The sequence below is a fragment of the Lepidochelys kempii genome, chromosome 13 (genome assembly GCF_965140285.1).
Source record: "Lepidochelys kempii isolate rLepKem1 chromosome 13, rLepKem1.hap1, whole genome shotgun sequence".
NCBI lineage: Eukaryota > Metazoa > Chordata > Testudines > Cheloniidae > Lepidochelys > Lepidochelys kempii.
In genome coordinates this window covers 35,755,394-35,780,966 of record NC_136392.1, presented here as the reverse complement: position 1 = coordinate 35,780,966, position 25,573 = coordinate 35,755,394, and the positions used below count along the sequence as shown (strand labels likewise).

The window sequence follows — 25,573 nt, the reverse complement described above, 5'->3', positions numbered from 1 at the left end:
GAAACCTAGGTTCAAGTCTCTGTTCCACCACAGACTTCCTATGTACTGGGCAAATCACTTAGGCCCAGACCCACAAAAGGATTTAGACACCTAACTGCCATGTGAGACCCCTAAGCCTGACCTTTAGAAGCCACTGAGATCCTCAGAACCCCTGCTCAGCTGACACCTAACTCTGGAGGCACCTAAAAGTCCCTAGACACCTAAATTTTGCCCACTAATGTCCCCAAGGTGCCTAAGTTTCTGTCACGGGGCTTGTGCCTTGTTACGTGAGCCCCAATGGCTGGTGCCTATCTCACAGCAAAGCCATAGCTGGATACCCCAGCTCGGCATTGTCCTGTCTTCCTCATCTGGGGGGCATACCCAGAGCATACGCACGGCCACACAAGACAGCTGGGGAGGGAAAGGGAATTAAACTGGGGTATCCTATGTCACATGACACAGGGAAGCACCCTAGCCATTGGGATAAGGGTGCGCTTCCCCCTTCATTCCGCCCCCTCCTCCCAGAATTCCTTGCAAAATGGCATTGGCACCCAACTCCAGGAGAGGGGTCACAGCTGAGAACAACAAGCAGAGGGATGTGCCTCCCTCTGGCCGAATCCCTGAGAGGGGAGGGACTTAGGCCCCACCCTCCTCCTCAGCATCTCCCATTGCCTCACTTACGCGGCTCCCTGCCTAGTGTGCTTTCTTTGTGGATCCCATTCTTAGGTGCCCAAACTCTTACCATGCATTTTACAGGGCACCTAACCTGGGACTGGAGATGCCACTGGGTGGTCAGGTATCTAAAACACTCGCCATTGCCCAAGTGCCTTGGTGGATCTGTGCCCAAGTCTCTCTGTGCCTCAGTTTCCCATCGGTGCAATGGGAATAATACCTCTCTGTGGCATTATGAGCATAAACACTGCAGACTCGGAGATGTTCCAATGCTACAGTAATGTGGCCCATAAAAGTAATTTAGAGTGCTAGATTAGTAAAATTGAAAATTTTATCCTTAATGTAGGGTTTTAAATGGCATTTCCTAGGGATTTCTAAAAAGAATACACATATATCAATTGTTACATGTAACAGAAACAATTCCCCACATCTAACACCACCAGGTTTTGAACCCAGGACTGTCCAATCCACTACACAGCCCTCTGCCACTTGAGCTAGTAGAGGAAGTTAGCACCTTATTGGTAGCCGTTAAACTCTAGTACGTCACTTGCTGCCCACAGTAGTAGCTTATTATACCCATTGGCCCAGCCCCTAGAGGGGAATGGGTTTGATGTGCAGGAATTTCCATCTGAGAGGCAGGAGTCTCCCTTACTAAAGATCTGTTTTCTTTCCCAGCTCTGTCCGATGTGACTTTGTGAAACCTCAGCTGTGCAAGGTCTGTAAAAGGGCTAACTATTCACAGAAGTCGGCGGAGACCTGGCTGCATGCAATTGGGAATGTTGAGTGACAAGTTTTGGACATGTTCTTCTGGGCATGTCCAAACGGTGATGCTCTGTGGCTGATCTGACCTGGATGGATTTTGACTGGGACCATGGGCAACGGGTATAAGAGGCCAGGGGAGGCTAAGCCTCCCCAAACAGCCAGCCCACCACTTTTGGAGTGTCCCGTCACTGAAAGGGAACCCTGGCTGTGGCCCCGCCCACGCTCCACCCCAAGGCCCTGTTCCTATTCATTCTCCTCCCCCACGAGGTACCACCCTCCTTCTGCCTCTTCCCATCCCTGCTCCACCCACATTAGAGCCTGGGGATGGGGGAGAAGAGGCAAGCAGGAGCAGTGAGTGGCTGGCGGGTGGGCAGGCGGGCGTTGCCGGGGGATGGGGCAAAGGGGTGTGCATGCGGTGGGCAGGAGGGGCTTCAGGGGAAGAGGTGGATGTGGGGACTGAGCTGAGCCTGGGGTGGAGCACGGGTGGGGGTGGGGCTTCAGGGGGAGGAGACCGAGAGGAGCTGGGCATTAGGGCGGGGCCACATTCCGGATGTGCCCAGCCTCCCCAAATGGACGAGTCACGCGCCACCTGTGACTGAGAGCATTACAGACCTCATGCTGACCTCAGGACTGCCCATCTGCCAAGCTTCAACTTCCCAGAGCCAGAGCTGTTCAGAAAAGGGCAGAGGAAAGTGGCCCCACGCCCTGTTCTTGGGAAGGGCAGAATTGGTTTTGCTCAAACTTGGAAAAAACAAATTGAATTTGAGGCGAAGGGCAAACAGGGACAATTCCAACCCCAGCAGTTAACATTATACCACTACAACAATTGTAACCACAGGCGTTGCTGTACTCCACACATGGCCTAGCTCTTCTCTGTGCGCATGGGAGCTACGCTCCCTGTGCCCCAACTTCACATAACTGAGGGAGAATCAGGGGTAGGAGGGTCTCCCTCCACCACACTTGCTGCCATCCCTTTCCCGCCCTGATCCACCTGCTCCACGCCGTCCCCTTCCTGGTGGGCTGCACAGCACTGTCAGAGGAGGAAGCAGCAGATGCAGCATATCCACCTCCTTACCCCTGCCAGAGATTTCCCTGCTTCAGAAGGAGTTCTCCAGCCAGCTCACACTCGCTTTGCTCTGTGTGAACTTTGCCTACGGGAGGATCGAGTCCCCCAAGCAGGGGTCCCACTGTATTAGGCGCTGTACAAACACAGATGGTCCCAGCCCCAGAGAGCTGGCAGTCTGCATAGCCCAGACAGATGCAGGGTGGGGGAAGGGGGAGAACACACTAGCAGCAAACCATGTCACAGCAGCAAGCAGCAGGTCAGAGACTTGATGTATTTTTTAAAGATGGCTTTAGCTAGGAGGCGATCAGCTAAGTGGAAAGAAAAGTGAAGGCAGAAGGGACATTCCAGGGAAAGGGGGACCATATGAGGAGAGATTAATAAGACTGGGACTTTTCAGCTTGGAAAAGAGATGACTAAGAGTGATATGATAGAGGTCTATAAAATCAGGTGTGGTGTGGAGAAATTAAATAAGGAAGAGTTATTTACTCCTTCTCATAACAAAAGACCTTGACATCACCCAATGAAATTAATAGGCAGCAGGTTTAAAACGAACACACAACAAACATTCAACCTGTGGAACTCTTTGCCAGAGGACGTTGTGAAGGCCAAGACTATAAAAGGGTTCCAAAAAGAATTAGATAAGTTCATGGCCATTCTTACATTCTTATGTTGGAGCCAACAGACCATCAGAGTGGGGAAAGTCCAGTCAAAACTGTGGAAAGTTCTCCAAATGGCCAGAGGTCCTGGCTTTTGAGGGCTTTGAGAACCCCACCCTACTTGTCCCTGAAGATGACTGAGATGCCCTCAGAACCTAACCCCAATTGGTTACGAACACATAGATTCAAAGTCTCACCAAACTATACACTAGCAGAAAATCTGAGCAGTCAACTATTGACACGTCTCTGCTTCTTTATTACACGTTCAACATCATGATGTTTGGGTTACCTGGGAGCCAGGTGGTTCTTTCCCCCCAGTAGTCTCCTCAGAGCTGCCTTCACCTCCTTTCAGAGTAACAGCCGTGTTAGTCTGTATTTGCAAAAAGAAAAGGAGTACTTGTGGCACCTTAGAGACTAACCAATTTACTTGAGCATGAGCTTTCGTGAGCTACAGCTCACTTCACCGGATGCATACTGTGGAAACTGCAGAAGACATTATATATACACAACATTATATATACACAGAGACCATGAAACAATACCTCCTCCCACCCCACTCTCCTGCTGGTAATAGCTTATCTAAAGCTAGATCACTTTAGATAAGCTATTACCAGCAGGAGAGTGGGGTGGGAGGAGGTATTGTTTCATGGTCTCTGTGTATATATAATGTCTTCTGCAGTTTCCACAGTATGCATCCGATGAAGTGAGCTGTAGCTCACGAAAGCTCATGCTCAAGTAAATTGGTTAGTCTCTAAGGTGCCACAAGTACTCCTTTTCTCTTCACCTCCTTGTTTTTCAGGCTGTAGATGAGGAGCTTTAACATGGGCATTAAGGTGCTGTACAGGATGGACACTGGATGGACCCAGAAACAAGGGTTTCTTCAGGTATGTTGGCAATAAGAAGAAAGCCAAGGAAAGTGTGGGCCCCTTACTGAATGAGGGAGGCAACCTAGTGACAGAGGATGTGAAAAAAGCTAATGTACTCAATGCTTTTTTTACCTCTGTCTTCACGAACAAGGTCAGCTCCCAGGCTACTGCACTGGGTAGCACAGCATGAGGAGGAGGTGGCCAGCCCTCTGTGAAGGAAGAAGTGGTTCGGGACTATTTAGAAAAACTGGACGTGCACAAGTCCATGGGGCCAGATGCGTTGCATCCGAGAGTGCTAAAATAATTGGCAGATGTGATTGCAGAGCCATTGGCCATTATCTTTGAAAACTCATGGCGATCGGGGGAAGTCCCGGAAGATTGGAAAAAGGCTCATGTAGTGCCCATCTTTAAAAAAGGGAAGAAGGACGATCCTGGGAACTACAGGCCGGTCAGCCTCACCTCAGTCCCTGGAAAAATCAAGGAGCATGTCCTCATGGAATCAATTCTGAAGCACTTAGACGAGAGGAAAGTGATCAGGAACAGTCAGCATGGATTCACCAAGGGCAAGTCATGCCTGACTAATCTAATTGCCTTCTATGATGAGATAACTGGTTCTGTGGATGAAGGGAAAGCAGTGGACGTGTTATTCCTCGACTTTAGCAAAGCTTTTCACAAGGTCTCCCACAGTATTCTTGTCAGCAAGTTAAAGAAGTATGGGCTGGATGGATGCACTACAAGGTGGGTAGAAAGTTGGCTAGATTGTCGGGCTCAACGGGTAGTGATCAATGGCTCCATGTCTAGTTGGCAGCTGGTATCTAGCGGAGTGCCCCAAGGGTCGGTCCTGGGGCCGGTTTTGTTCAATATCTTCATTAATGATCTGGAGGATGGTGTGGATTGCACCCTCAGCAAGTTTGTGGATGACACTAAACTGGGAGGAGTGGTAGATACGCTGGAGGGTAGGGATAGGATACAGAGGGACCTAGACAAATTGGAGGATTGGTCCAAAAGAAATCTGATGAGGTTCAACAAGGAGAAGTGCAGAGTCCTGCACTTAGGACGGAAGAATCCAATGCACCGCTACAGACTAGGGACCAAATGGCTAGGCAGCAGTTCTGCAGAGAAGGACCTAGAGGTGACAGTGGACGAGAAGCTGGATATGAGTCAACAGTGTGCCCTTGTTACCAAGAAGGCCAATGGCATTTTGGGGTGTATAAGTAGGGGCATTGCCAGCAGATCGAGGGACGTGATCGTTCCCCTCTATTCGACATTGGTGAGGCCTCATCTGGAGTTCTGTGTCCAGTTTTGGGCCCCACACTACAAGAAGGATGTGGAGAAATTGAAGAGAGTCCAGCAAAGGGCAACAAAAATGATTAGGAGACTGGAACACATGACTTATGAGGAGAGGCTGAGGGAACTGGGATTGTTTAGTCTACGGAAGAGAAGAATGAGGGGGGATTTGATAGCTGCTTTTAACTACCTGAAAGGTGGATCCAAAGAGGATGGATCTAGACTATTCTCAGTGATAGCAGATGACAGGACAAGGAGTAATGGTCTCAAGTTGCAGTGGGGGAGGTTTAGGTTGCATATTAGGAAAATCTTTTTCACTAGGAGGGTGGTTAAACACTGGAATGCATTACCTAGGGAGGTGGTGGAATCCCCTTCCTTAGAAGTTTTTAAGGTCAGGCTTGACAAAGCCCTGGCTGGGATGATTTATTTGGGATTGGTCCTGCTCTGGGCAGGGGGTTGGACTAGATGGCCTCCAGAGATCCCTTCCAACTCTGTTATTCTATGATTCTATGATTCTATGATCCAGCACCACAGAAGAGGCCAAATTGGGTCTGAAATACCTAAACAAGCCTGTCCCACAGCATAAACCCACCAAAATGAGGTGGGAGCTGCAGGTGGAGAAGGCTTTACTCCTGCCCTCTGCAGAGCATATCCTCAGGATGGCGGTGAGGATATGAATGTAGGAGCCCAGGGTAAGGGAGAATGAAACCAGACCTATTGTCAGAGCAGAGGTGAGAAACACCTTATCGCTAGTGAAAGTCTCAGAGCAGGACAGGGCCACCAGGGAGGGGAGCTCACAACTGAAATGGTTGATTGCGTTAGGCCCACAGAAATGTAAGGCCGACAGAGGGAGCATGTTGATGAGGGCATACAAAGATCCGATCAGCCATGTATCGGCCACCAGCTGACTGCAGACATGTTTGCTCATTGTCCTCATATAACTCAACGGGTTGCAGATGGTAGCGTCTCGGTCATAAGCCTTCGCTGAGAGAATGAAAACCTCAATGCACCCCAACAAGAGGAGGAAGAACATCTGGGCAAAGCAGCTGCTGACAGAAATGGTTTTCTGCTCTTATAGGAGGGTCTCCAGCATCTTAGGCACTGTTACTGAGGAGAAGCAGATATCTGAGAAGGATAAATGGAAGAGGAGGAAATACATGGGGGTGCCCAGGAGGGGATCAACCCGTCTCACCAACATGATGGCCACATTGCCCCCTAGGGTGGTTAGGTAAATAACTAGGAACACCAGGAAGAGCAAAGTCTGGAGCTGCGGGTCCCTGGAAAATCCCAGGAGAATAAACTTGGTCACCGTTGTCTGGTTTGCCACGGACATTTATTCAGCCAAAACTGTGACCTGTAAGAACAGAAAGAAATCATAGAATCATAGGACTGGAAGGGACCTCGAGGGGTCATTGGAGAACATAAATTTACACCATGTAGAGTTCAAGCATAAGAGTTTATTACGTACAGTGCTGACGGAGTGTCACCTCGTTTATTAGGCTCAGAGACACTGTCAATCAATTGATTACAATGGAATATATGGATTTTTCATGGGCGGGGAAAGTGACAGGCTAGGCATTCCCACACCCCCGGATAGGTTTAGCTGGAAGACATGATAGCACAGTAACCAATGGTCAAAAGGTTACATAATGTCTCCGCCCATGGTCTTAAGTTAACAAATTAACATTTAGCATTTACTTAGTACTTTAATAAATGTATTAGTGTAGAATATATGTTGGATTCAATCTGGGGTCCATAGGAATGAAGTAGCTCCTTTGATTGTTCAACAGATACATATCTAGGGGTAAAAGCAAAGAAACAGTGAAAGTATATGGCAATAAAGATTGTCTTTTAAGTTGCTTATTTGTGTTTTAAGGCAGGCATTGGTTCTTGGGAAAGGGAGGTGGGAGGAGGCCATATCGTATACTGACATGCTTGAACTTTTCATAAACTCAAGGTTGGATGTGTGGAAAGAATATCTCCCTACATAAGAAAATAACACAACAGAAACAGGGCTTCTTTGTTCTATTTGCAACTTTTAATAAGACACAATTATTGCCCCCAGCATTTGGCGTTTTGCTGACCAGGAATATCTTAGCAAAAGCAAGGTTATCTTTGGTTAATTTGCTTTCTCTCAGCTATTGCTAGGCCTCTGACCTCTTGACCAAACTCTGGACTTTGGGCCTGTACACAAATCCATATACCAGGTTATTACATCAGTGTGACGAAGTTCTTAATGTTTCCTCTGAATATTGTGGGAGTGCCTCAGTTTCCTCTATGCAGTTTTAAGTATCTAGGTGGTGGGATAAGGGTGTATGATTGTTGCAGAGCCCTAGAGGGCAGGTGTGTGTAGGGGTCTGGACACAGAGAATGGCCAACACCCTGTTTCTTGGCACCTGATGGCCTGGCCCTTCCCCCCTGCAAGGTGAGAGCTAAAGGGTTGGAGAACAAAGGAATCAGGTGACCTCCTGGGCCGGGAAAAGGACAAAACCCAGAGGAAGAGGGGCTGGAGAGAGTTTCAGTTTGGGGCTGGCTGGGGACGAGGAGTGAAGTGCAGACGTGGTTGTCTGTCTCACTGCCCCCCCAAAATGGACCCAACAGGGTCCTGTTCTCTGTACCTACAAGCTCTGTTTTAGACCATGTTCCTGTCGTCTAATAAACCTTCTGTTTTACTGGCTGGCTGAGAGTCACGTCTGACTGTGAAGTTGGGGTGCAGAACCCTCTGGCTTCCCCAGGAGCCCGCCTGGGCGGAATCGCTGTGGGAAGCGCACGGAGGGGCGGAGGATGCTGAATGCTCCGAGGTCAGACCCAGGAAGGTGGAAGCTGTGTGAGCTGTGTGTCCTGAAGACAGTCTGATCATGGAAAGGAGACTTCCCCAGAGTCCTGCCTGGCTTCGTAGGGAGCAGCTCCAGAGCATCACCCGGGGACTCTGTGATAATCAGCAATGGATTTTAACCCTTCAGTCATCTAGTCCATTCCCCTGCACTCATGGCAGGACTAAGTATTATCTAGACCATCCCTGACAGGTGTTTGTCTAACTTGCTCTTAAAAATCTTCAATGATAGAGATTCCACAACCTCCCTCGGCAATTTATTCCAGTGCTTAACCACCCTGACAGGAAGTTTTTCCTAATGTCCAACCTGAACCTCCCTTGCTGCAATTTAAGCCCATTGTTTCTTGTCCTGTCCTCAGAGGTTAAGAAGAACAATTCTTCTCCCTCCTCCTTGTACGAACCTTGTATGTACTTGAAAACTGTTATCATGTCCCCACTCAGTCTTCTCTTTTCCAGACTAAACAAACCCCTGATTTTTTCAATCATCCCTCATAGGTCATGTTTTCTAGACCTTTAATCATATTTGTTGCTCTTCTATGCACTTTCTCCAATTTGTCCACATCTTTCCTGAAATGTGGCACCCAGAACTGGACACAATACTCCAGCTGAGGCCTAATCAGCGAGGAGTAGAGTGGGAGAATTACTTCTCGTGTCTTGCTTACAAGACTCCTGCTAATACATCCCAGAATGATGTTTGCTTTTTTTGCAACAGTGTTACACTGTTGACTCATATTTAGCTTGTGGGAAGCACTCTTTAATACCAACGCTCTCTTCTCCACTCTTGTACCTCCTCAAGCCTGCATCATTTCCCCATGGCAACATTGCCAAAGGGATTTAGCCACCTAAAGATGCAGATAGGTACCTAGGGCCACATTTTGAAAGCTCCTAGTGGGAGTTCAGTGGGAATTAGGCAATGAGACACTTTTGAAAATCCCATTAAGTGGCTGGACACCTCTAAAAATGTGGCCCCCGGCTCCCATTGAAATCAGTGACTCCTATCCTGCAGGGCGGGGCCCAGCTCTGGGCATTGCTATCTGTTGCTCAGGGTCACAGCACAGCTTGCTAGATGTTTGGCCTGCCTACTGCTCCACCGTGAAGATGGAGGGGCAGCTGGGCCAAACCTGAGCAGTTCTGTGAAAAAATGATAAAAGGCAGAAAGAATTTCATGCAGCTCTACCTATCTGTGTCTTTAGACACACCTCTGTCTATATACTTTTGAAAATCTGGTGCCTGGTGTACTGAGGTCCCTAAATGGGGCATGGATGAGAATGGAACCCATGACCTCTGGCTATAAAAGCATGGGCTGCTAAATCTTTAGCTCTAGAAGCAGGTGTATGGGACATAGGCTAGTGGACAACCTCTGTCGAGTCATAGAATCATAGAAGATTAGGGTTGGAAGGGACCTCAGGAGCTCATCTAGTCCGACCCCCTGCTCAAAGCAGGACCAACCCTAAATAAATCATTACAGCCAGGACTTTGTTGAGCCGGGCCTTAAAAACCTCTAAGGATGGATATTTCACAACCTCCCTAGGTAACCCATTCCAGTGCTTCATCAACCTCCTAGTAAAATAGTTTTTCCTGCTATCCAACCTAGACCTCCCCCACTTCAACTCAAGACCATTGCTTCTTGTTCTGTCATCTGCCACCACTGAAAACATCTGAGCTCCATCCTCTTTGGAACCCCCCTTCAGGTACTTGAAGGCTGCTATCAAATCCCCCCCACCCACTGTCATAAATATAAAGGGACGGGTAACCACGTTTCTGTATAAAGTGCTATAAAACCCCTCCTGGCCAGAGGCAAAACCCTTTCACCTGCAAAGGGTTAAGAAGCTAGGATAACCTCGCTGGCTCCTGACCCTGACCAATGAGGGGACAAGATACTTTCAAATCTGGAGGGGGGGGGAAAGGGTTTGTCTGTCTGTGTGATGCTTTTGCCGGGAACAGATCAGGAATGCAGCCTTACAACTCCTGTTAAGTTAGTAAGTAATCTAGCTAGAACATGCATTAGATTTTCTTTTGTTTAATGGCTGGTAAAATAAGCTGTGTCTTTTTGTAACTTAAGGTTTTTGCCTGGAAGGATTCTCTGTGTTTTGAATCTGATTCCCTGTAAGGTATTTACCATCCTGATTTTACAGAGGTGATTCTTTTACCTTTTCTTTAAATAAAATTCTTCTTTTAAGAACCTGATTGTTCTTCATTGTTCTTAAGATCCAAGGGTTTGCGTCTGTGTTCACCTGTACCAATTGGTGAGGATTTGTATCAAGCCTTCCCCAGGAAAGGGGGTGTAGGGCTTGTGGGGGATATTTTGGGGGAAGACGTCTCCAAGTGGTCTCTTTCCCTGTTCTTTGTTTAAAACACTTGGTGGTAGCAGCATAGTGTTCAAGGACAAGGCAAAATTTGTACCTTGGGGAAGTTTTCAACCTAAGCTGGTAAGAATAAGCTTAGGGGGTATTTCATGCAGGTCCCCACATCTGTACCCTAGACTTCAGAGTGGGGAAGGAACTTTGACACCCACACTCTTCTCTTCTGCAGACTAAACAAGCCCAGTTCCCTCAGCCTCTTCTCGTAAGTCATGTGCCCCAGCCCCGTAATCATTTTCGTTGCCCTCTGCTAGACTCTCTCCAATTTGTCCACATCTTTTCTGTAGTGGGGGGGATACAAACCTGTATGCAATACTCCAGATGTGGCCTCACCAATGCCAAATAGAGAGGAATAATCACGTCCCTCAATCTGCTGGCAATGCTCCTACTAATGCAGCCGAATATGCGGTTAGCCTTCTTGGCAACAAGGGCACACTGTTGACTCATATCCAGCTTCTTGTCCACTGTAATCCCCAGGTCCTTTTCTGCAGAACTGTCGCTTAACCAGTCAGTACCCAGCCTGTAGCAGTGCATGGGATTCTTCTGTCCTAAGTATCTACCTCTCCCCACAACTTAGTGTCATCCGTGAACTTGGTAAGTTCTTCCACTGATGCACCATTGATGCAAAGGCAGCCAGGAGCTGCTGCTGTGTGGCCAAGGCAAAAGAGCAGGAGCCCTGGAGCTGTTACTTGTGGAATGTACAGCTGCAAGATTTCTTCACTAGCGACAAAGGACAGGAATATGATGCACCTAAAATCTAAAAAGGCCCGCACATTTCCCAGAGTCACTACCCTTGATAACAGAACATCAATGATTGCATTGGCTATTTGGATCACAGCAGCCCCCACAGTAGACTTGCCCACAACAGCTGCGATGACGGTGAGCTGAGTGGGCTCCCGCTTGCAGTGCTATGGCGTCTGCATGGCTAACCCAGGAAAAAAGCTGCGAAACGATTGTCTGCCATTGCTTTCATGGAGGGAGGGAGGGGCAACTGACGACATGTACCCCAAACCACCCGCAACAATGTTTTTGCCCCATCAGGCATTGGGAGCTCAACCCAGAATTCCAATGGGCAGCGGAGACTGCGGGAACTGTGGGATAGCTACTCACAGTGCACCACTCTGAAAGTCGACGCTAGCCACGGTACTGTGGATGCACTCCACTGACTTACTGTGCTTAGTGGGGACACACGCAATCGACTGTATAAAACCGCTTCCAAAAAATCGACTTCTATAAAATCGACCTAGTTTCGTAGTGTAGACATACCCTGAGAGTGACAGGGCCAGCTTCCTTAGGGGTATGAAAGGACCCAATCTTTTCCTGAATGCTGCTTAATTCTTGGCTTCAATTTTATCATGTGGCAGTGAGTTCCACAGGCTAACTGCATTTGTGAACATCATGTGAAAAAGAATCTCCTTTTGTGAGTGTCATTTTTTCTGCCATTTGCTCCCATTGAACAACTCTCTTCCTCGTGTTGAGACAGGGAGAACAGAAGTGTCTGAACTTTCTTCTCTGTGCCATTTAGTGTATTTTGTATATTTTAATCAAGTGCCTATTTATTCATCTCATCTCTAAGGAGAAGTGAGCTCTGTATTCCACATCAGAACATACCACATTGTTCCTTCCTGCGTGCATTATTTTGTGTCTTTCAATACTGAATTTCATCTGCCTTTTTGATGTCTCTTTATCTAGCTTGGTCAGGTCTCTCTGAAATTCCTAACAGCCTTCTCCGTCTTGACAATACAAAACAATTTTGTTTCATCTGCAAATTTTCCCAGCTCACTTGTTTAACCCCATTTCCAATCACCCATCTGTTTCGCTATCCCTATATGTAAGCGGGGGAAGCTATTGTGGGGAACTTTCCTGGAGTATACACTACCCCAGTGAATTGGGCTGCAAAAGGATCTGAGTCCTCGCTCCCACTTCCTTTACCCAGAGCCCTGCTTGACCTAGAGGCCTCCCCTTCCACTCTCCTGTGTGGCAGAGTCCTAGTAACCCCAACAAGGCTGGGCCCAGGATTCCTGTGGGGCTCGACCCCCAATCTTGTTTTGGTCACTTAGGACAGGGGCTAGGGTGTCCCCATTCCGGGGTGCTCTCTCTGCACTGGATGCTTCCCTGACCCACTGATCATTACATACAGTTCAAAGAAAATACAATTTATTAAACAGCAATCAATTTTAAAAAATAAGGAAAACATGGGAAAGGTTAAAGGAAAACACTTCACCCCGCTCTGTGGCACGGGGGCATCACAACCAGCGTCTCTAGAACGTCAGGGCAGTTCAGTCTGTTCCTCACAAGTCCCAGGCCTCATGCCCAGGCCCTGGCTGTGCTGCAGGGATGCTGCGGGTCAGACCCTTGCTCTGGCCGTGGCCCCACGCTCTCAGGCTCTCGGTGGCAGGACCTTGCTTCCCAGCATCACCCCCGCCCCACTGGGGTTATGATCCCCTCCAAGTCTGACCTGCAACGCCTCTTGGCTGGGGATGTCTCCCTGCACTGAGCCCGCTGCCCAGGATCCCCCTCGCTCTCCCCAGCTGCTCACCGCACCCGGCTCCGGACTGCTCCAGCTCCACCCTGCTGCTCTGCCTCCAGCTTCCTGGGCTGCTTCTCTGGTCCTCTGGGGCTGCAGCTCTGCTCCCAACACAGCTCTGCTCTGAGGGCTGCTTTTGTGACTCTGCTTTGAGCCGGGGCTTGGGCTAGATGACTTCCTGAAGCCCCTTCCAACACTGATATTCTATGATTCTATGATTCTAAACTCTGCTCCCAGCTCTGACCTGCTTCCTGGGCTGCTTCTCTGGCGCATCTGGCTGGTCCAGCTCTGCTCCCCAGCCCAGCTCGGGTCCCTGCTCTCTCCTCAGCTCGGTCCCACTCTGTCTGATCCAGGCAATTCTGGGTCACATGGAGGATGGGATCCCCCCTTCCCCCCGGCCTCCTGACTCCCTGATTAGCCGGCCCACCCGATCAATCAGGTTGACCTGGACCATTAGGCCCCCCTCATTGCTCCTGGGGACTGTCAGTCTCAGGGTCCTGATTTCCTATCGACCCTTCCCCTTCCTTTTAGTACTGGGTGCTAGCCAGCCAAAACACCCCCACTGAGTTTTAGTAAGGGGCCAACAGTCACCTTACACATACACACCCATCTCTCTGTCTAGCTCGCTATCCGCAACACTGGTCCAGTGGCACCTGAAAAGTCTTTGTAGTGTGTGTGCTGAGCTGCACCCCTCTTACCCCTCTCCATGCCCCCTCACCGCCCCCTAGAGTTGGGGCTGGGAGCAGGGCCATGGATCTGGGAGGGGGGATTCAGTCACAGGTAAGGCAGAGGAGGCTGGGGCCACAGCGAGGAGTGGGTGCGGAGACCCAGGCATGGGGCTGGCATGCAGGGCCGGCAACAGAGCCCCCGGGAGCAGGGCTGGTGGCCGGGTGTGTCAAAGTTCCTTCCCCACTCTGAACTCTAGGGTACAGATGTGGGGACCTGCATGAAAAACCCCCTAAGCTTATTCTTACCAGCTTAGGTTAAACGCTGCCACCACCAAAGTGTTATACAAAGAACAGGGGAAGTGCCCACTTGGAAACGTCTGCCCCCCCCAAATATCCCTCCAAGCACTACACCCCCTTTCCTGGGGAAGGCTTGATAAAAATCCTCACCAATTTGCATAGGTGAACACAGACCCAAACCCTTGGATCTTAAGAACAAGGAAAAAGCAATCAGGATCTTAAAAGAGAATTTTAAATGAAGAAAAAGTAAAAGAATCACCTCTGTAAAATCAGGATGGTAAATACCTTACAGGGTAATCAGATTCAAAACATAGAGAATCCCTCTAGGCAAACCCTTAAGTTACGAAAAGACACAAAAACAGGAATATACATTCCATTCAGCACAACTTATTTTATCAGCCATTTAAACAAAAGAGAATCTAACGCATATCTAACTAGATTGCTTACTAACTCTTTACGGGAGCTCTGACCTGCATTCCTGCTCTGGTCCAGGCAAAAACCACACACACACACAGACAGAGAGAACCCTTTGTTTCCCCCCCACCAGCTCTGAAAGTATCTTGTCTCTTCATTGGTCATTTTGGTCAGGTGCCTGCAAGGTTATCTTAGCTTCTTAACCCTTTACAGGTGAAAGGGTTTTTCCTCTGGCCAGGAGGGATTTAAAGGTGTTTACCCTTCCCTTTATATTTATGACAAGGCAGTACCCCTGGGACTGGTTGTGGAGCTTCCAGGGCCCCGGCTGGGCTGGACCCCGAGCCGGCGGCCAGGACACCACATCGAGCCAGCAGCCAGGACCCTGGAGCCAGCTGCTGGGTGGGACCCCATTTATGGACCAGCAGCCAGGAACCTGGGGCCGGCAGCGGAGTCCCTGGGCAGCAACAAGGGTAGCAGCTGGGATCCCATGCAGCAGAGGCCAGTGGCTGGGACCCAGGGCGCAGGGCTGGTGCCAGGGATGCCGGGCGCAAAACCTGAGGGTGCTGCAGCACGCCCTGCATCCCTACTTCCCGCACCTATGCACTGGTCTGTGGCACATTGCTGGAATTTAATAAAATGCTTTATAGAATCATAGAAGACTAGGGTTGGAAGAGACCTCAGGTGGTCATCTAGTCCAATCCCCTACTCAAAGCAGGACCAACCCCAACTAAATCTTCCCAGCCAGGGCTTTGTCAAGCCGGGTCTTAAAAACCTCTAAGGATGGAGATTCCACCACCTCCCTGGGTAACCCATTCCAGTGCTTCACCACCCTCCTAGTGAAATAGTTTTTTCCTAATATCTAACCTAGACCTCCAACCTGCTACTCTGCTGGTTCAGAATGTAATGACCAATGCTGGATTATTTATTTATAAATTAATTTAGTAGTAGTGGTCATACATTTGATTTAACTTCATGTACCAAAGGATGGCTATCCAAAGTTTATAAACCTTTGAAAAACCTTAAAACACACACACACACACACAAAGAATTCACGTAAAAATGCCATTCCTCTACAGTTTGTTTTTAATACATATTTTTCTGTATTTCATGACAATTTGAAGAATTCATAAAACAGAGATTTTTATTTTAATTTGGTGTACTCCTGTTTTGAAATTCAGTGCTACGGATGGGGAATTGTGAGTCACTTATCCTGTATTTTTTTAAAATTAATTTTACTTTTTTTAGCTCACCCCTAAAAATCAACACTTCAAACTAAATCTGAAAATGATTGTTGGGGCAGAGTTTTTATGCTCCACTTAATATGTGGGCTGTAAATTTCTGCAATACTGATAGGGCCAGATTTTCAAAAAAGCTCAGGGCCAGATTTTTAAAGGTATTTAGTCAGCGAAAGATGTAGATACATGCCTAACTCCTATTGATTTCAATGGGTGTTAGGTGCTTTATTGCTCTTTGAAAATCTCGCTATGTGTCTAAGCCCTGGTCTACACTAGGACTTTAGGTTGAATTTAGCAGCGTTAAATTGATGTAAACCTGCACCCGTCCACACGATGAAGCCCTTTATTTCGACTTAAAGGGCTCTTAAAATCAATTTCCTTACTCCACCCCTGACAAGTGGATTAGCGCTTAAATCGGCCTTGCCGGGTCGAATTTGGGGTACTGTGGCCACAATTTGATGGTATTGGCCTCCGGGAGCTATCCCAGAGTGCTCCATTGTGACCGCTCTGGACAGCACTCTCAACTCAGATGCACTGGCAAGGTAGACAGGAAAAGAACTGCGAACTTTTGAATCTCCTTTTCTGTTTGGCCAGCGTGGCAAGCTGCAGGTGACCATGCAGAGCTCATCAGCAGAGGTGACCATGATGGAGTCCCAGAATTGCAAAAGAGCTCCAGCATGGACTGAACGGGAGGTACGGGATCTGATCGCTGTATGGGGAGAGGAATCTGTGCTATCAGAACTCCGTTCCAGTTTTCGAAATGCCAAAACCTTTGTCAAAATCTCCCAGGGCATAAAGGACAGAGGCCATAACAGGGACCTGAAGCAGTGCCGCGTGAAACTTAAGGAGCTGAGGCAAGCCTACCAGAAAACCAGAGGGGCGAACGGCCACTCCGGGTCAGAGCCCCAAACATGCCGCTTCTATGATGAGCTGCATGCCATTTTAGGGGGTTCAGCCACCACTACCCCAGCCGTGTTGTTTGACTCCTTCAATGGAGATGGAGGCAACATGGAAGCAGGTTTTGGGGATGAAGAAGATGATGATGATGAGGTAGTAGATAGCTCACAGCAAGCAAGCGGAGAAACTGGTTTTCCCGACAGCCAGGAACTGTTTCTCACCCTGGACCTGGAGCCAGTACCCCCCGAACCCACCCAAGGCTGCCTCCTGGACCCAGCAGGTGGAGAAGGGACCTCCGGTGAGTGTACCTTTTAAAATACTATACATGGTTTAAAAGCAAGCATGTGAAAAAATTAATTTGCCCTCGCATTTGTGGCTCTCCTGGATGTACTCCCAAAGCCTTTGCAAAAGGTTTCTGGGGAGGGCAGCCTTATTGCATCCTTCATGGTAGGACACTTTACCACTCCAGGCCAGTAACACGTACTTGGGAATCATTGTACAACAAAGCATTGCAGTGTATGTTTGCTGGCATTCAAACAACATCCGTTCTTTATCTCTCTGTGTTATCCTCAGGAGAGTGAGATATCATTCATGGTCACCTGGTTGAAATAGGGCACTTTTCTTCAGGGGACACTCAGAGGAGCCCGTTCCTGCTGGGCTGTTTGCCTGCTGCTGAACAGATATGTTCCCCGCTGTTAGCCACGGGGAGGGGGGAGAGTTGAGGGGGTAGCCACGCGGTGCGGGGAGGCAAAATGCGACCTTGTAACGAAAGCACATGTGCTATATATGTAATGTTAACAGCAAGGTTTACCCTGAAAGACCATAGCCACTGTTTTATAAAATGTGTCTTTTTAAATACTGCTGTCCCTTTAATTTTCTCCACCAGCTGCATGTGTTTCAAGGATCACAGGATCTTCTCCTTTGCAGAGGCTAGTGAAGATTAGAAAGAAAAAAAAACACACTCATGATGAAATGTTCTGTGAGCTCATGCTGTCCTCCCACACTGACAGAGCACAGACGAATGCGTGGAGGCAAATAATGTCAGAGTGCAGGAAAGCACAAAATGACCGGGAGGAGAGGTGGCGGGCTGGAGAGAGTAAGTGGTGGGCTGAAGAGAGTAAGTGGTGGGCTGAAGACAGGGCTGAAGCTCAAATGTGGCGGCAGCGTGATGAGAGGAGGCAGGATTCAATGCTGAGGCTGCTGCAGGACCAAACCAGTATGCTCCAGTGTATGGTTGAGCTGCAGCAAAGGCAGCTGGAGCACAGACTGCCGCTGCAGGACCAAACCAGTATGCTCCAGTGTATGGTTGAGCTGCAGCAAAGGCAGCTGGAGCACAGACTGCCGCTGCAGGACCAAACCAGTATGCTCCAGTGTATGGTTGAGCTGCAGCAAAGGCAGCTGGAGCACAGACTGCCACTACAGCCCCTGTGTAACCAACCGCCCTCCTCCCCAAGTTCCATAGCCTCCACACCCAGATGCCCAAGAATGCGGTGGGGGGGCCACCGGCCAACCAGCCACTCCGCCACAGAGGATTGCCCAAAAAAAAGAAGGCTGGCATTCAATAAATTTTAAAGTTGTAAACTTTTAAAGTGCTGTGCTTAAAGTGCTGTGTGGCATTTTCCTTCCCTCCTCCACCACCCCTCCTGGGCTACCTTGGTAGTCATCCCCCTATTAGTGTGATGAATGAGTAAAGAATGCATGAATGTGAAGCAACAATGACTTTATTGCCTCTGCAAGTGGTGATCGAAGGGAGGAGGGGAAGGTGGTTAGCTTACAGGGAAGTAGAGTGAACCAAGGGGCGGGGGGTTTCATCAAGGAGAAACAAACAGAACTTTCACACCGTAGCCTGGCCAGTCATGAAACTGGTTTTGAAAGCTTCTCTGATGCGTACCGTGCCCTCCTGTGCTCTTCTAACCACCCTGGTGTCTGGCTGCACGTAACCAGCAGCCAGGCGATTTGCCTCAACCTCCCACCCCGCCATAAATGTCTCCCCCTTACTCTCACAGATATTGTGGAGCACACAGCAAGCAGTAATAACAGTGGGAATATTGGTTTCGCTGAGGTCTAACTGAGTCAGTAAACTGCGCCGGCGCGCCTTTAAACGTCCAAATGCACATTCTACCACCATTCTGCACTTGCTCAGCCTGTAGTTGAACAGCTCCTGACTACTGTCCAGGCTGCCTGTGTACGGCTTCATGAGCCATGGCATTAAGGGGTAGGCTGGGTCCCCAAGGATACATATAGGCATTTCAATGTCCCCAACAGTTATTTTCTGCTCTGGGAATAAAGTCCCTTCCTGCAGCTTTTGAAACAGACCAGAGTTCCTGAAGATGAGAGCGTCATGCACCTTTCCCGGCCATCCCACGTTGATGTTGGTGAAACGTCCCTTGTGATCCACCAGAGCTTGCAGCACTATTGAAAAGTACCCCTTGCGGTTTATGTACTCGGCGGCTTGGTGCTCCGGTGCCAAGATAGGGATATGGGTTCCATCTATAGCCCCACCACAGTTAGGGAATCCCATTGCAGCAAAGCCATCCACTATGACCTGCACGTTTCCCAGGGTCATTACCCTTGATATCAGCAGATCTTTGATTGTGTGGGCTACTTGCATCACAGCAGCCCCCACAGTAGATTTGCCCACTCCAAACTGATTCCCAACTGACCGGTAGCTGTCTGGCGTTGCAAGCTTCCACAGGGCTATCGCCACTTGCTTCTCAACTGTGAGGGCTGCTCTCATCTTGGTATTCATGCACTTCAGGGCAGGGGAAAGCAAGTCACAAAGTTCCATGAAAGTGCCTTTATGCATGCGAAAGTTTCGCAGCCACTGGGAATTGTCCCAGACCTGCAACACTATGCAGTCCCACCAGTCTGTGCTTGTTTCCCAAGGCCAGAATCGGTGCTCCACAGCATTAACCTGCCCCATTAGCACCATGATGCATGCACTGGCAGGGCCCATGCTTTCAGAGAAATCTGTGTCCATGTCCTGATCACTCACGCGACCGCGCTGACGTCGCCTACTCGCCCGGTATCGCTCTGCCAGGTTCTGGTGCTGCATATACTGCTGGATAATGCGTGTGGTGTTTAATGTGCTCCTAATTGCCAAAGTGAGCTGAGCGGCCTCCATGCTTGCCTTGGTATGGCGTCCGCTCAGAAAAAAGGCGCGGAACGATTGTCTGCCGTTGCTCTGACGGAGGGAGGGGTGACTGACGATACGGCTTACAGGGTTGGATTCAGGGAGCTAAAATCAACAAAGGGGGTGGCTTTACATCAAGGAGTATTTCAGGCAGGACTTCACGGAGGGTTCCAATAAGAAATGGTGCACCTAAGTTATTGTTCTTATTGGAACAAGGAGGTTAGTCTGGCCTCTGATTGATACATGGCTAGATTTACCTCGCTGCACCTTCCCTGTGAGTGACTGCAGTGTGACCTAGAGGAATGAGTCCCCTAGACGGGGGAGGGGAGGAAGCAAATGAGTACAAAACAAATCTGGTCTATTTCTTGTTTTAATCCACTCCATCTATCTTTTACATCTTTGGCTGGCAGCAGACGGTGCAGAAGGACTGCATGCCATCCACATCTCAGGGCTGCTCGGCAGAAGATGGTACAATACGACTGCTAGCCATCCTCATCTCTTGCCTGCCTGGCAGAAGATGGTAAAATATGACTGCTAGCAATCCATATCACCTGCCTGCTCACCATAAGATGGTTCAATAGGACTGACTGCAGGACTAAAGAGAATGACTTGATCAAGTCACTCCAAATTTAGTCCCTGCGCCCATGTCTGCCCAGGCGCTCCTGGCCGACGTGGCTGGGAGCACCTCGGACATGACGATGACAGCTACCAGTCCTATTGCACCATCTGCTGCCACAAGGCAATGGGTTGCTGCTACTGTGTAGCAATGCAGTACTGCGTCTGCCAACACCCAGGAGACATAAGGTGACGGTTACCTGAGCGGGCTCCATGCTTGCCATGGTATGGCATCTGCACAGGTAACTCAGGAAAAAAGGCGTGAAACGATTGTCTGCCCTTGCTTTCACGGAGGGAGGGAGGGAACGGGGGCCTGACGATATGTACCCAGAACCACCCGGAACAATGTTTTAGCCCCATCAGGTATTGGGATCTCAACCCAGAATTCCAATGGGCAGCGGAGACTGCGGGAACTGTGGGATAGCTACCCACAGTGCAACACTCCGGAAGTCGACTCTAGCCTCGGTACTGTGGGGAAGCACTCCGCCGAGTTAATTCACTTAATGCACTTAGAGCATTTTCTGTGGGGACACACACACTCGAATATATAAAACCGATTTCTAAAAAACCGACTTCTATAAATTTGACCTAATTTCTTAGTGTAGACATACCCTAAATAACTTTAACAATGTGGCTCTTAGCTCCCACTTAGGCATCTACATGAAGTGATCAGATTTTCAAAAGAGCTTAACCTCCAGCAGGTCCCTTCTCCTGCCACTTCTTAGCAACAGGAAATGCTGGAAACTGTTTTTCAGCCTTGGAGAATCTAGACAAATCACTTAGGGGATCTGGGCTCATTTGAGCACCTGACCAGCAGTGATCTTGAGATTGGAACAGACCAGGAATGTTTTCATGAAAGGTTTTTTCATCAGAAAATAGCAACGCATCAAAACCAGAATGTTTTGCTGGAAAGAGTTGGTTTCAATGAATTGCCCAACTCAAAATAATTTGGGGCGAAAATGAAAAATAAAAAAAGATTTTTAGTTTAGAAATTTAAGCAAATTATACTAAAATATAAAATTAAAACAATCAAAACTGAAATGACACATATTGAAATTATCGAAGCGAAACATTTTGATGGACCTGAACTGCTGTTCTGGGGGATTTTCAGTCTGTGAACATTTATGAGATTTTGACTTTTCATCCTGATTTGGAACAGGAAAAAATGTTGAAATCTCAAAAAATTTCACAGCATAGGAAAACTGTCATGAGCCCTCCTGGAAACAGGGGTGCTCAGAATCCACGAAAAAAATGCTTTGAGGTGGCTCAGGTTTGGCACTAACTTATCTAAATTCAAGTCTAAGTCCCCCCCTCTACCCACTGGAACTTTATCCTCAGCTGATGTGAATAGTCCTATTAACTATACCAGCTGGGGATCTGGTCCCACTGACTCCAGTGCAGCTGTGGCTGATTCACACCTTCCGGGGATCTGAACCATTGACTGCTATGGCTGATTTACCCCAGCTGGGGATCTGGCCCTTTATCCTTCCCTCGTGTGCAAATTTTCCTCCATATCGCTGGATGATCTGATTTGTGTTTCAAAGTTTCTTGGTTCCAAACACTGACATTATTCAATTAGGGCCAGATTTTTAAAAGGAATTAGGTGCCTAGTGGGATTTTCAAATGCATCCAGGTGTCTGATTCTCAATGGGTTTTAGGTACCTAGATGTTTTGAAAATTCTACTAGATGCCTAAATACCTTTAAAAATCTGACGCACGGCACATTTCTGGTCTGTTTTTCCCTTGCCGTGAACCTACTATCATCACTTACACTAGTGCAGAAGGAGTGGAAAATGCTGCTGGATCCCAATACATGCACTCTGAGGTGGGTTTAATATGCACATATGGCATCAAACCACACAAAATCAGGTACTACCTCTTCAAAAGGAAAACAACAGGTGTAAAACAGAATGAAACTCACCTGCAATCCATATGCCCTTTGCACATAAAGTGTAGCGTACCCCCCCCTCATGTCTGGGTCACAGATGCAAGAATAAATATATGAAATTTTCCATCTCCTAATTAATCGACAAAAACGGTAACTGAATAATCCAGACCTCAGACAGGCGCGCCCCCTGTAACTGGGAGGAGACAACCATGGTGAATGGAGCTTTAGTAGCACTCTGATCTGTCGCTAACCCCACTAAGGAACTGAAGCTATCTTCTCCATTGGATCTTGGATTTATGGCAGAAGACAGGATGAAGTGTGTCTCTGATTCCTTTGGGACCCAATCCCTGATGTTTCCCCAGCTTAACAACCCAATACTCATTATGGGTCAGAAATTCATTAACAGCTTTCAGAGTAGCAGCCGTGTTAGTCTGTATCCGCAAAAAGAAAAGGAGTACTTGTGGCACCTTAGAGACTAACAAATTTATTTGAGCATAAGCTTTAGTGAGCTACAGCTCACTTCATCGGATGCATGCAGTGGAAAATCATTCATTAACATTTTACTTCCCACACAGCTGACACCACTACATAAAGTTCAATGAGTCATCCGAGTTTACATTATTTTATTTATTGATGTATGTTTAAATGATGTGACTTTAGCTGCATTATAGGTCTGGCAATAGCAACACTGGTAGTAGGCTGTTTAACACTTTCCACTCCAACTCCTGTTTGCAATTGCTTAGTCATTTGCCAAAATTCTCCTACTTGGCCTCTGCCTTGGCTCCATTTTTCAGCTGTTTCCAAGAAGCAGGGTGGTGACACATGGGTGGAAGTTTGCTGTCTTTGACAATTACCCGGGACCGACATTTGAACAGCTCTAATACTTCAAAGGGTTCAAGTAGGAAATTGAAATTTGAGGTGGTCTAGAACTTAGAGGTGGCCATAAAAGTGTGTCTTGATTTGGCTGAGTTCTAAGCCATGGAAAATCACCATTTATACTAGCTCAACCAATTTCATTCAACATTTGTCACTTACTGTCCTTAACATTCCAGCTGGGGTTTGTCAGAGGAAGCTAGGAGAGTAAACTACACTCAACCCTTTGAAAATATCAACTCCCAACCATGCTCCTAGGCCAGTGGTACCCAAACTGTGGGGCATGTGTGGAGGAATGTTCGTGGGCCGTGGTGGGGCCCAGGCCAGCCCCCATAGGGGGCGGGGAGGGAGCAGCAGCCAGACCCATTCCACCCCCAACTCTGCTCCAGCCCTGCCCCCTGCCTTGGACCCCAACCACAGCCCCCCAGCCCACCCCCGCTGAGCCATGACCCCGGTTGCCAGCCCTCACCATGGCCCAAACACGGCTCCACTTCCAGCCCCAGCCTGGTCCCCATCCCCTTCCTCATCCCTGGCCCTGGCCCCAGACCTGCCCCCAACTGCAGCCCCAGCCTCAGCCCCATTACCCCTGTCCATGCTCCCCCCTGCCAGGAGCCATGGCCCTGGCTCCTGTGGGAGGGATGCAGACAGGGGTACGGGGAGGCATGACCCTGAAAAGTTTGGGGACCACTGTCGTAGGCCACACTGATCTTCATACATTGTTCTGAAGCAGACACATAGAACTGTACCTAGAAGATAAAACCAATGACCATCAGCATCCTTTCCTTCACCAGATTACTCTTTGGCCTAGGGGAAGGTGCACTGAATTGGGAGCCAGGAGCCTATTCTCTCTCCTCTGAATGATTGCTGTTAGGAAATCTGTGCACTCCACATGCCTTATTAGCGAGTAAGATCTCAGAACTCTGCCCCAGAAGAGCGACAAGTATCAGCCACTCCATTTCCCAGATGAATGGAACCGCACTGATTTACAGCATGTGGCGATCTGGTCCAGAGGACCCCAGAATGGACAGTGACTGGAATGGAGATCTGTAGTGGATAGGGATGAGGAGACCTTGCTAGAGCTGGCTGAAAATTTCCCAACAGACCCATGTTACTGATTCAACAGATCTGACGTGCTCCGTGGGAACAGGTGGATTCTGTCGCAGCTTTCGATGTAACCAGGCCAGGAAGCAGACCAGCTAACCTGCCCACCATTCAGCCAGCCTAGCAATTGGAAGGCCAGCTGACAGGCGACCAGGGCTGCACAGGTCCCAGGCAGCCTGCTCCGCTGTAGCCCACTTGCTGGGTAGACATTCCCCAATGCCCTGAGCAGCAGACTCCCTGGGCAGCCATCACCTCAACTCCTTGAGCAACCAACGCTCAGCAGCTAGCTCACTAGACAGGCAGCTTCCCATCTCCCTAAGCAGCCCAGAAAGTCAAGCGGCCCCATGAGCCTGTGAACAATTTTTAAGGTTTCACTTTTTGTCCCCGGGCTGTCAACTTGGGATGAAAATTTGTTCCAACACCCACAGGAAAGAAATTCTGTTTTCCAGGCAGCTCTACACTCCACCCTTGTACATTGCAGAAGCTGGAAAGTGTGTAGCCAACGGGGCTCTTCCTAAGGGAAGTGAAGGGATGGTCTAGTTGCCTCAGGCCAAGGAAAATTGTCTTCTAGTCCTGGTTCTGCTACAGATTTCTGAAGCAATGTTTGGAGAGTCACTTCCATCAGGACTTTTGTGGACGGCCACCAACTTGATAGGCCTGCAGTGTCATTTTCAGAAGCATTGAGTGCTCACAACAGCAGCAAACGTCACTGGGAGAGCCCAGCCCACCTCATAAATCATGTCCAAGGAGTCTCAATTCAGTCACTAAGGCGGCCAAAACCAATACGCACTTCTGCCAGTTGTGCCCCCAGCAGTGTGCTTATTAGACAAGTCACATTCTCTGAGGACTAGAGGTCACTGGGAATTTTTCATTGAAAATTTTTTTTTCCAGTGGAAAATTTCAATTTGTTGAAAAGGAAATTCTGGAGGAAAAGTTTTGGTTTTGATGAATGTTTCATTGGTCTAGAATGGGATCTGAACTAAAGAAAAGAGCCCACTCCAAGAGTCGACTGGGGTTAGGAGGCTTACCTCGGGTGTGTGGGGTCAGTCTACCAGTTGTGCTGGTGGGAGCTGTTCCACTTCGTATAAATAATTCCATATTTAAATCTCTACAGAGCTGGAGGCTATAGCTTGGTGCTTCAGGGGACATGGGTGAGCTGAGTTCGAAACCCTGCTCTCCCTGTTTTGAAGCAGGAAACCCAGACCTGAGCCCCCGCTGGCTTTAGGGGAGAGGGCAGGGACTTGGGGAAGAGCGTGGGTGGGGCCACAGACTGGGTTAGGGTAGGATTAGCCTCCCCGGCCTATTATACCCACTGCCCAGGGCTCTAATGATCAGGCTATTCTGGGGTGGGTGAGTCTTGCTCTTGTTCTTTGTGAAAATTTTTAGTAGGCCTTAGATTCATCCTGAGGAAGAACAGGCTGGGAAATCTGTTTCCCACTCAGTG

At 48.6% G+C, this 25,573-nt stretch overlaps 1 pseudogene; it reads right to left on the bottom strand.

The window, feature by feature from the left end:
- Window positions 1–2,323: 2,323 nt before the first annotated feature.
- On the bottom strand, window positions 2,324–6,621 carry LOC140897247 (olfactory receptor 5BS1-like; annotated as a pseudogene).
- Between the last annotated feature and the right edge of the window lie 18,952 nt (window positions 6,622–25,573).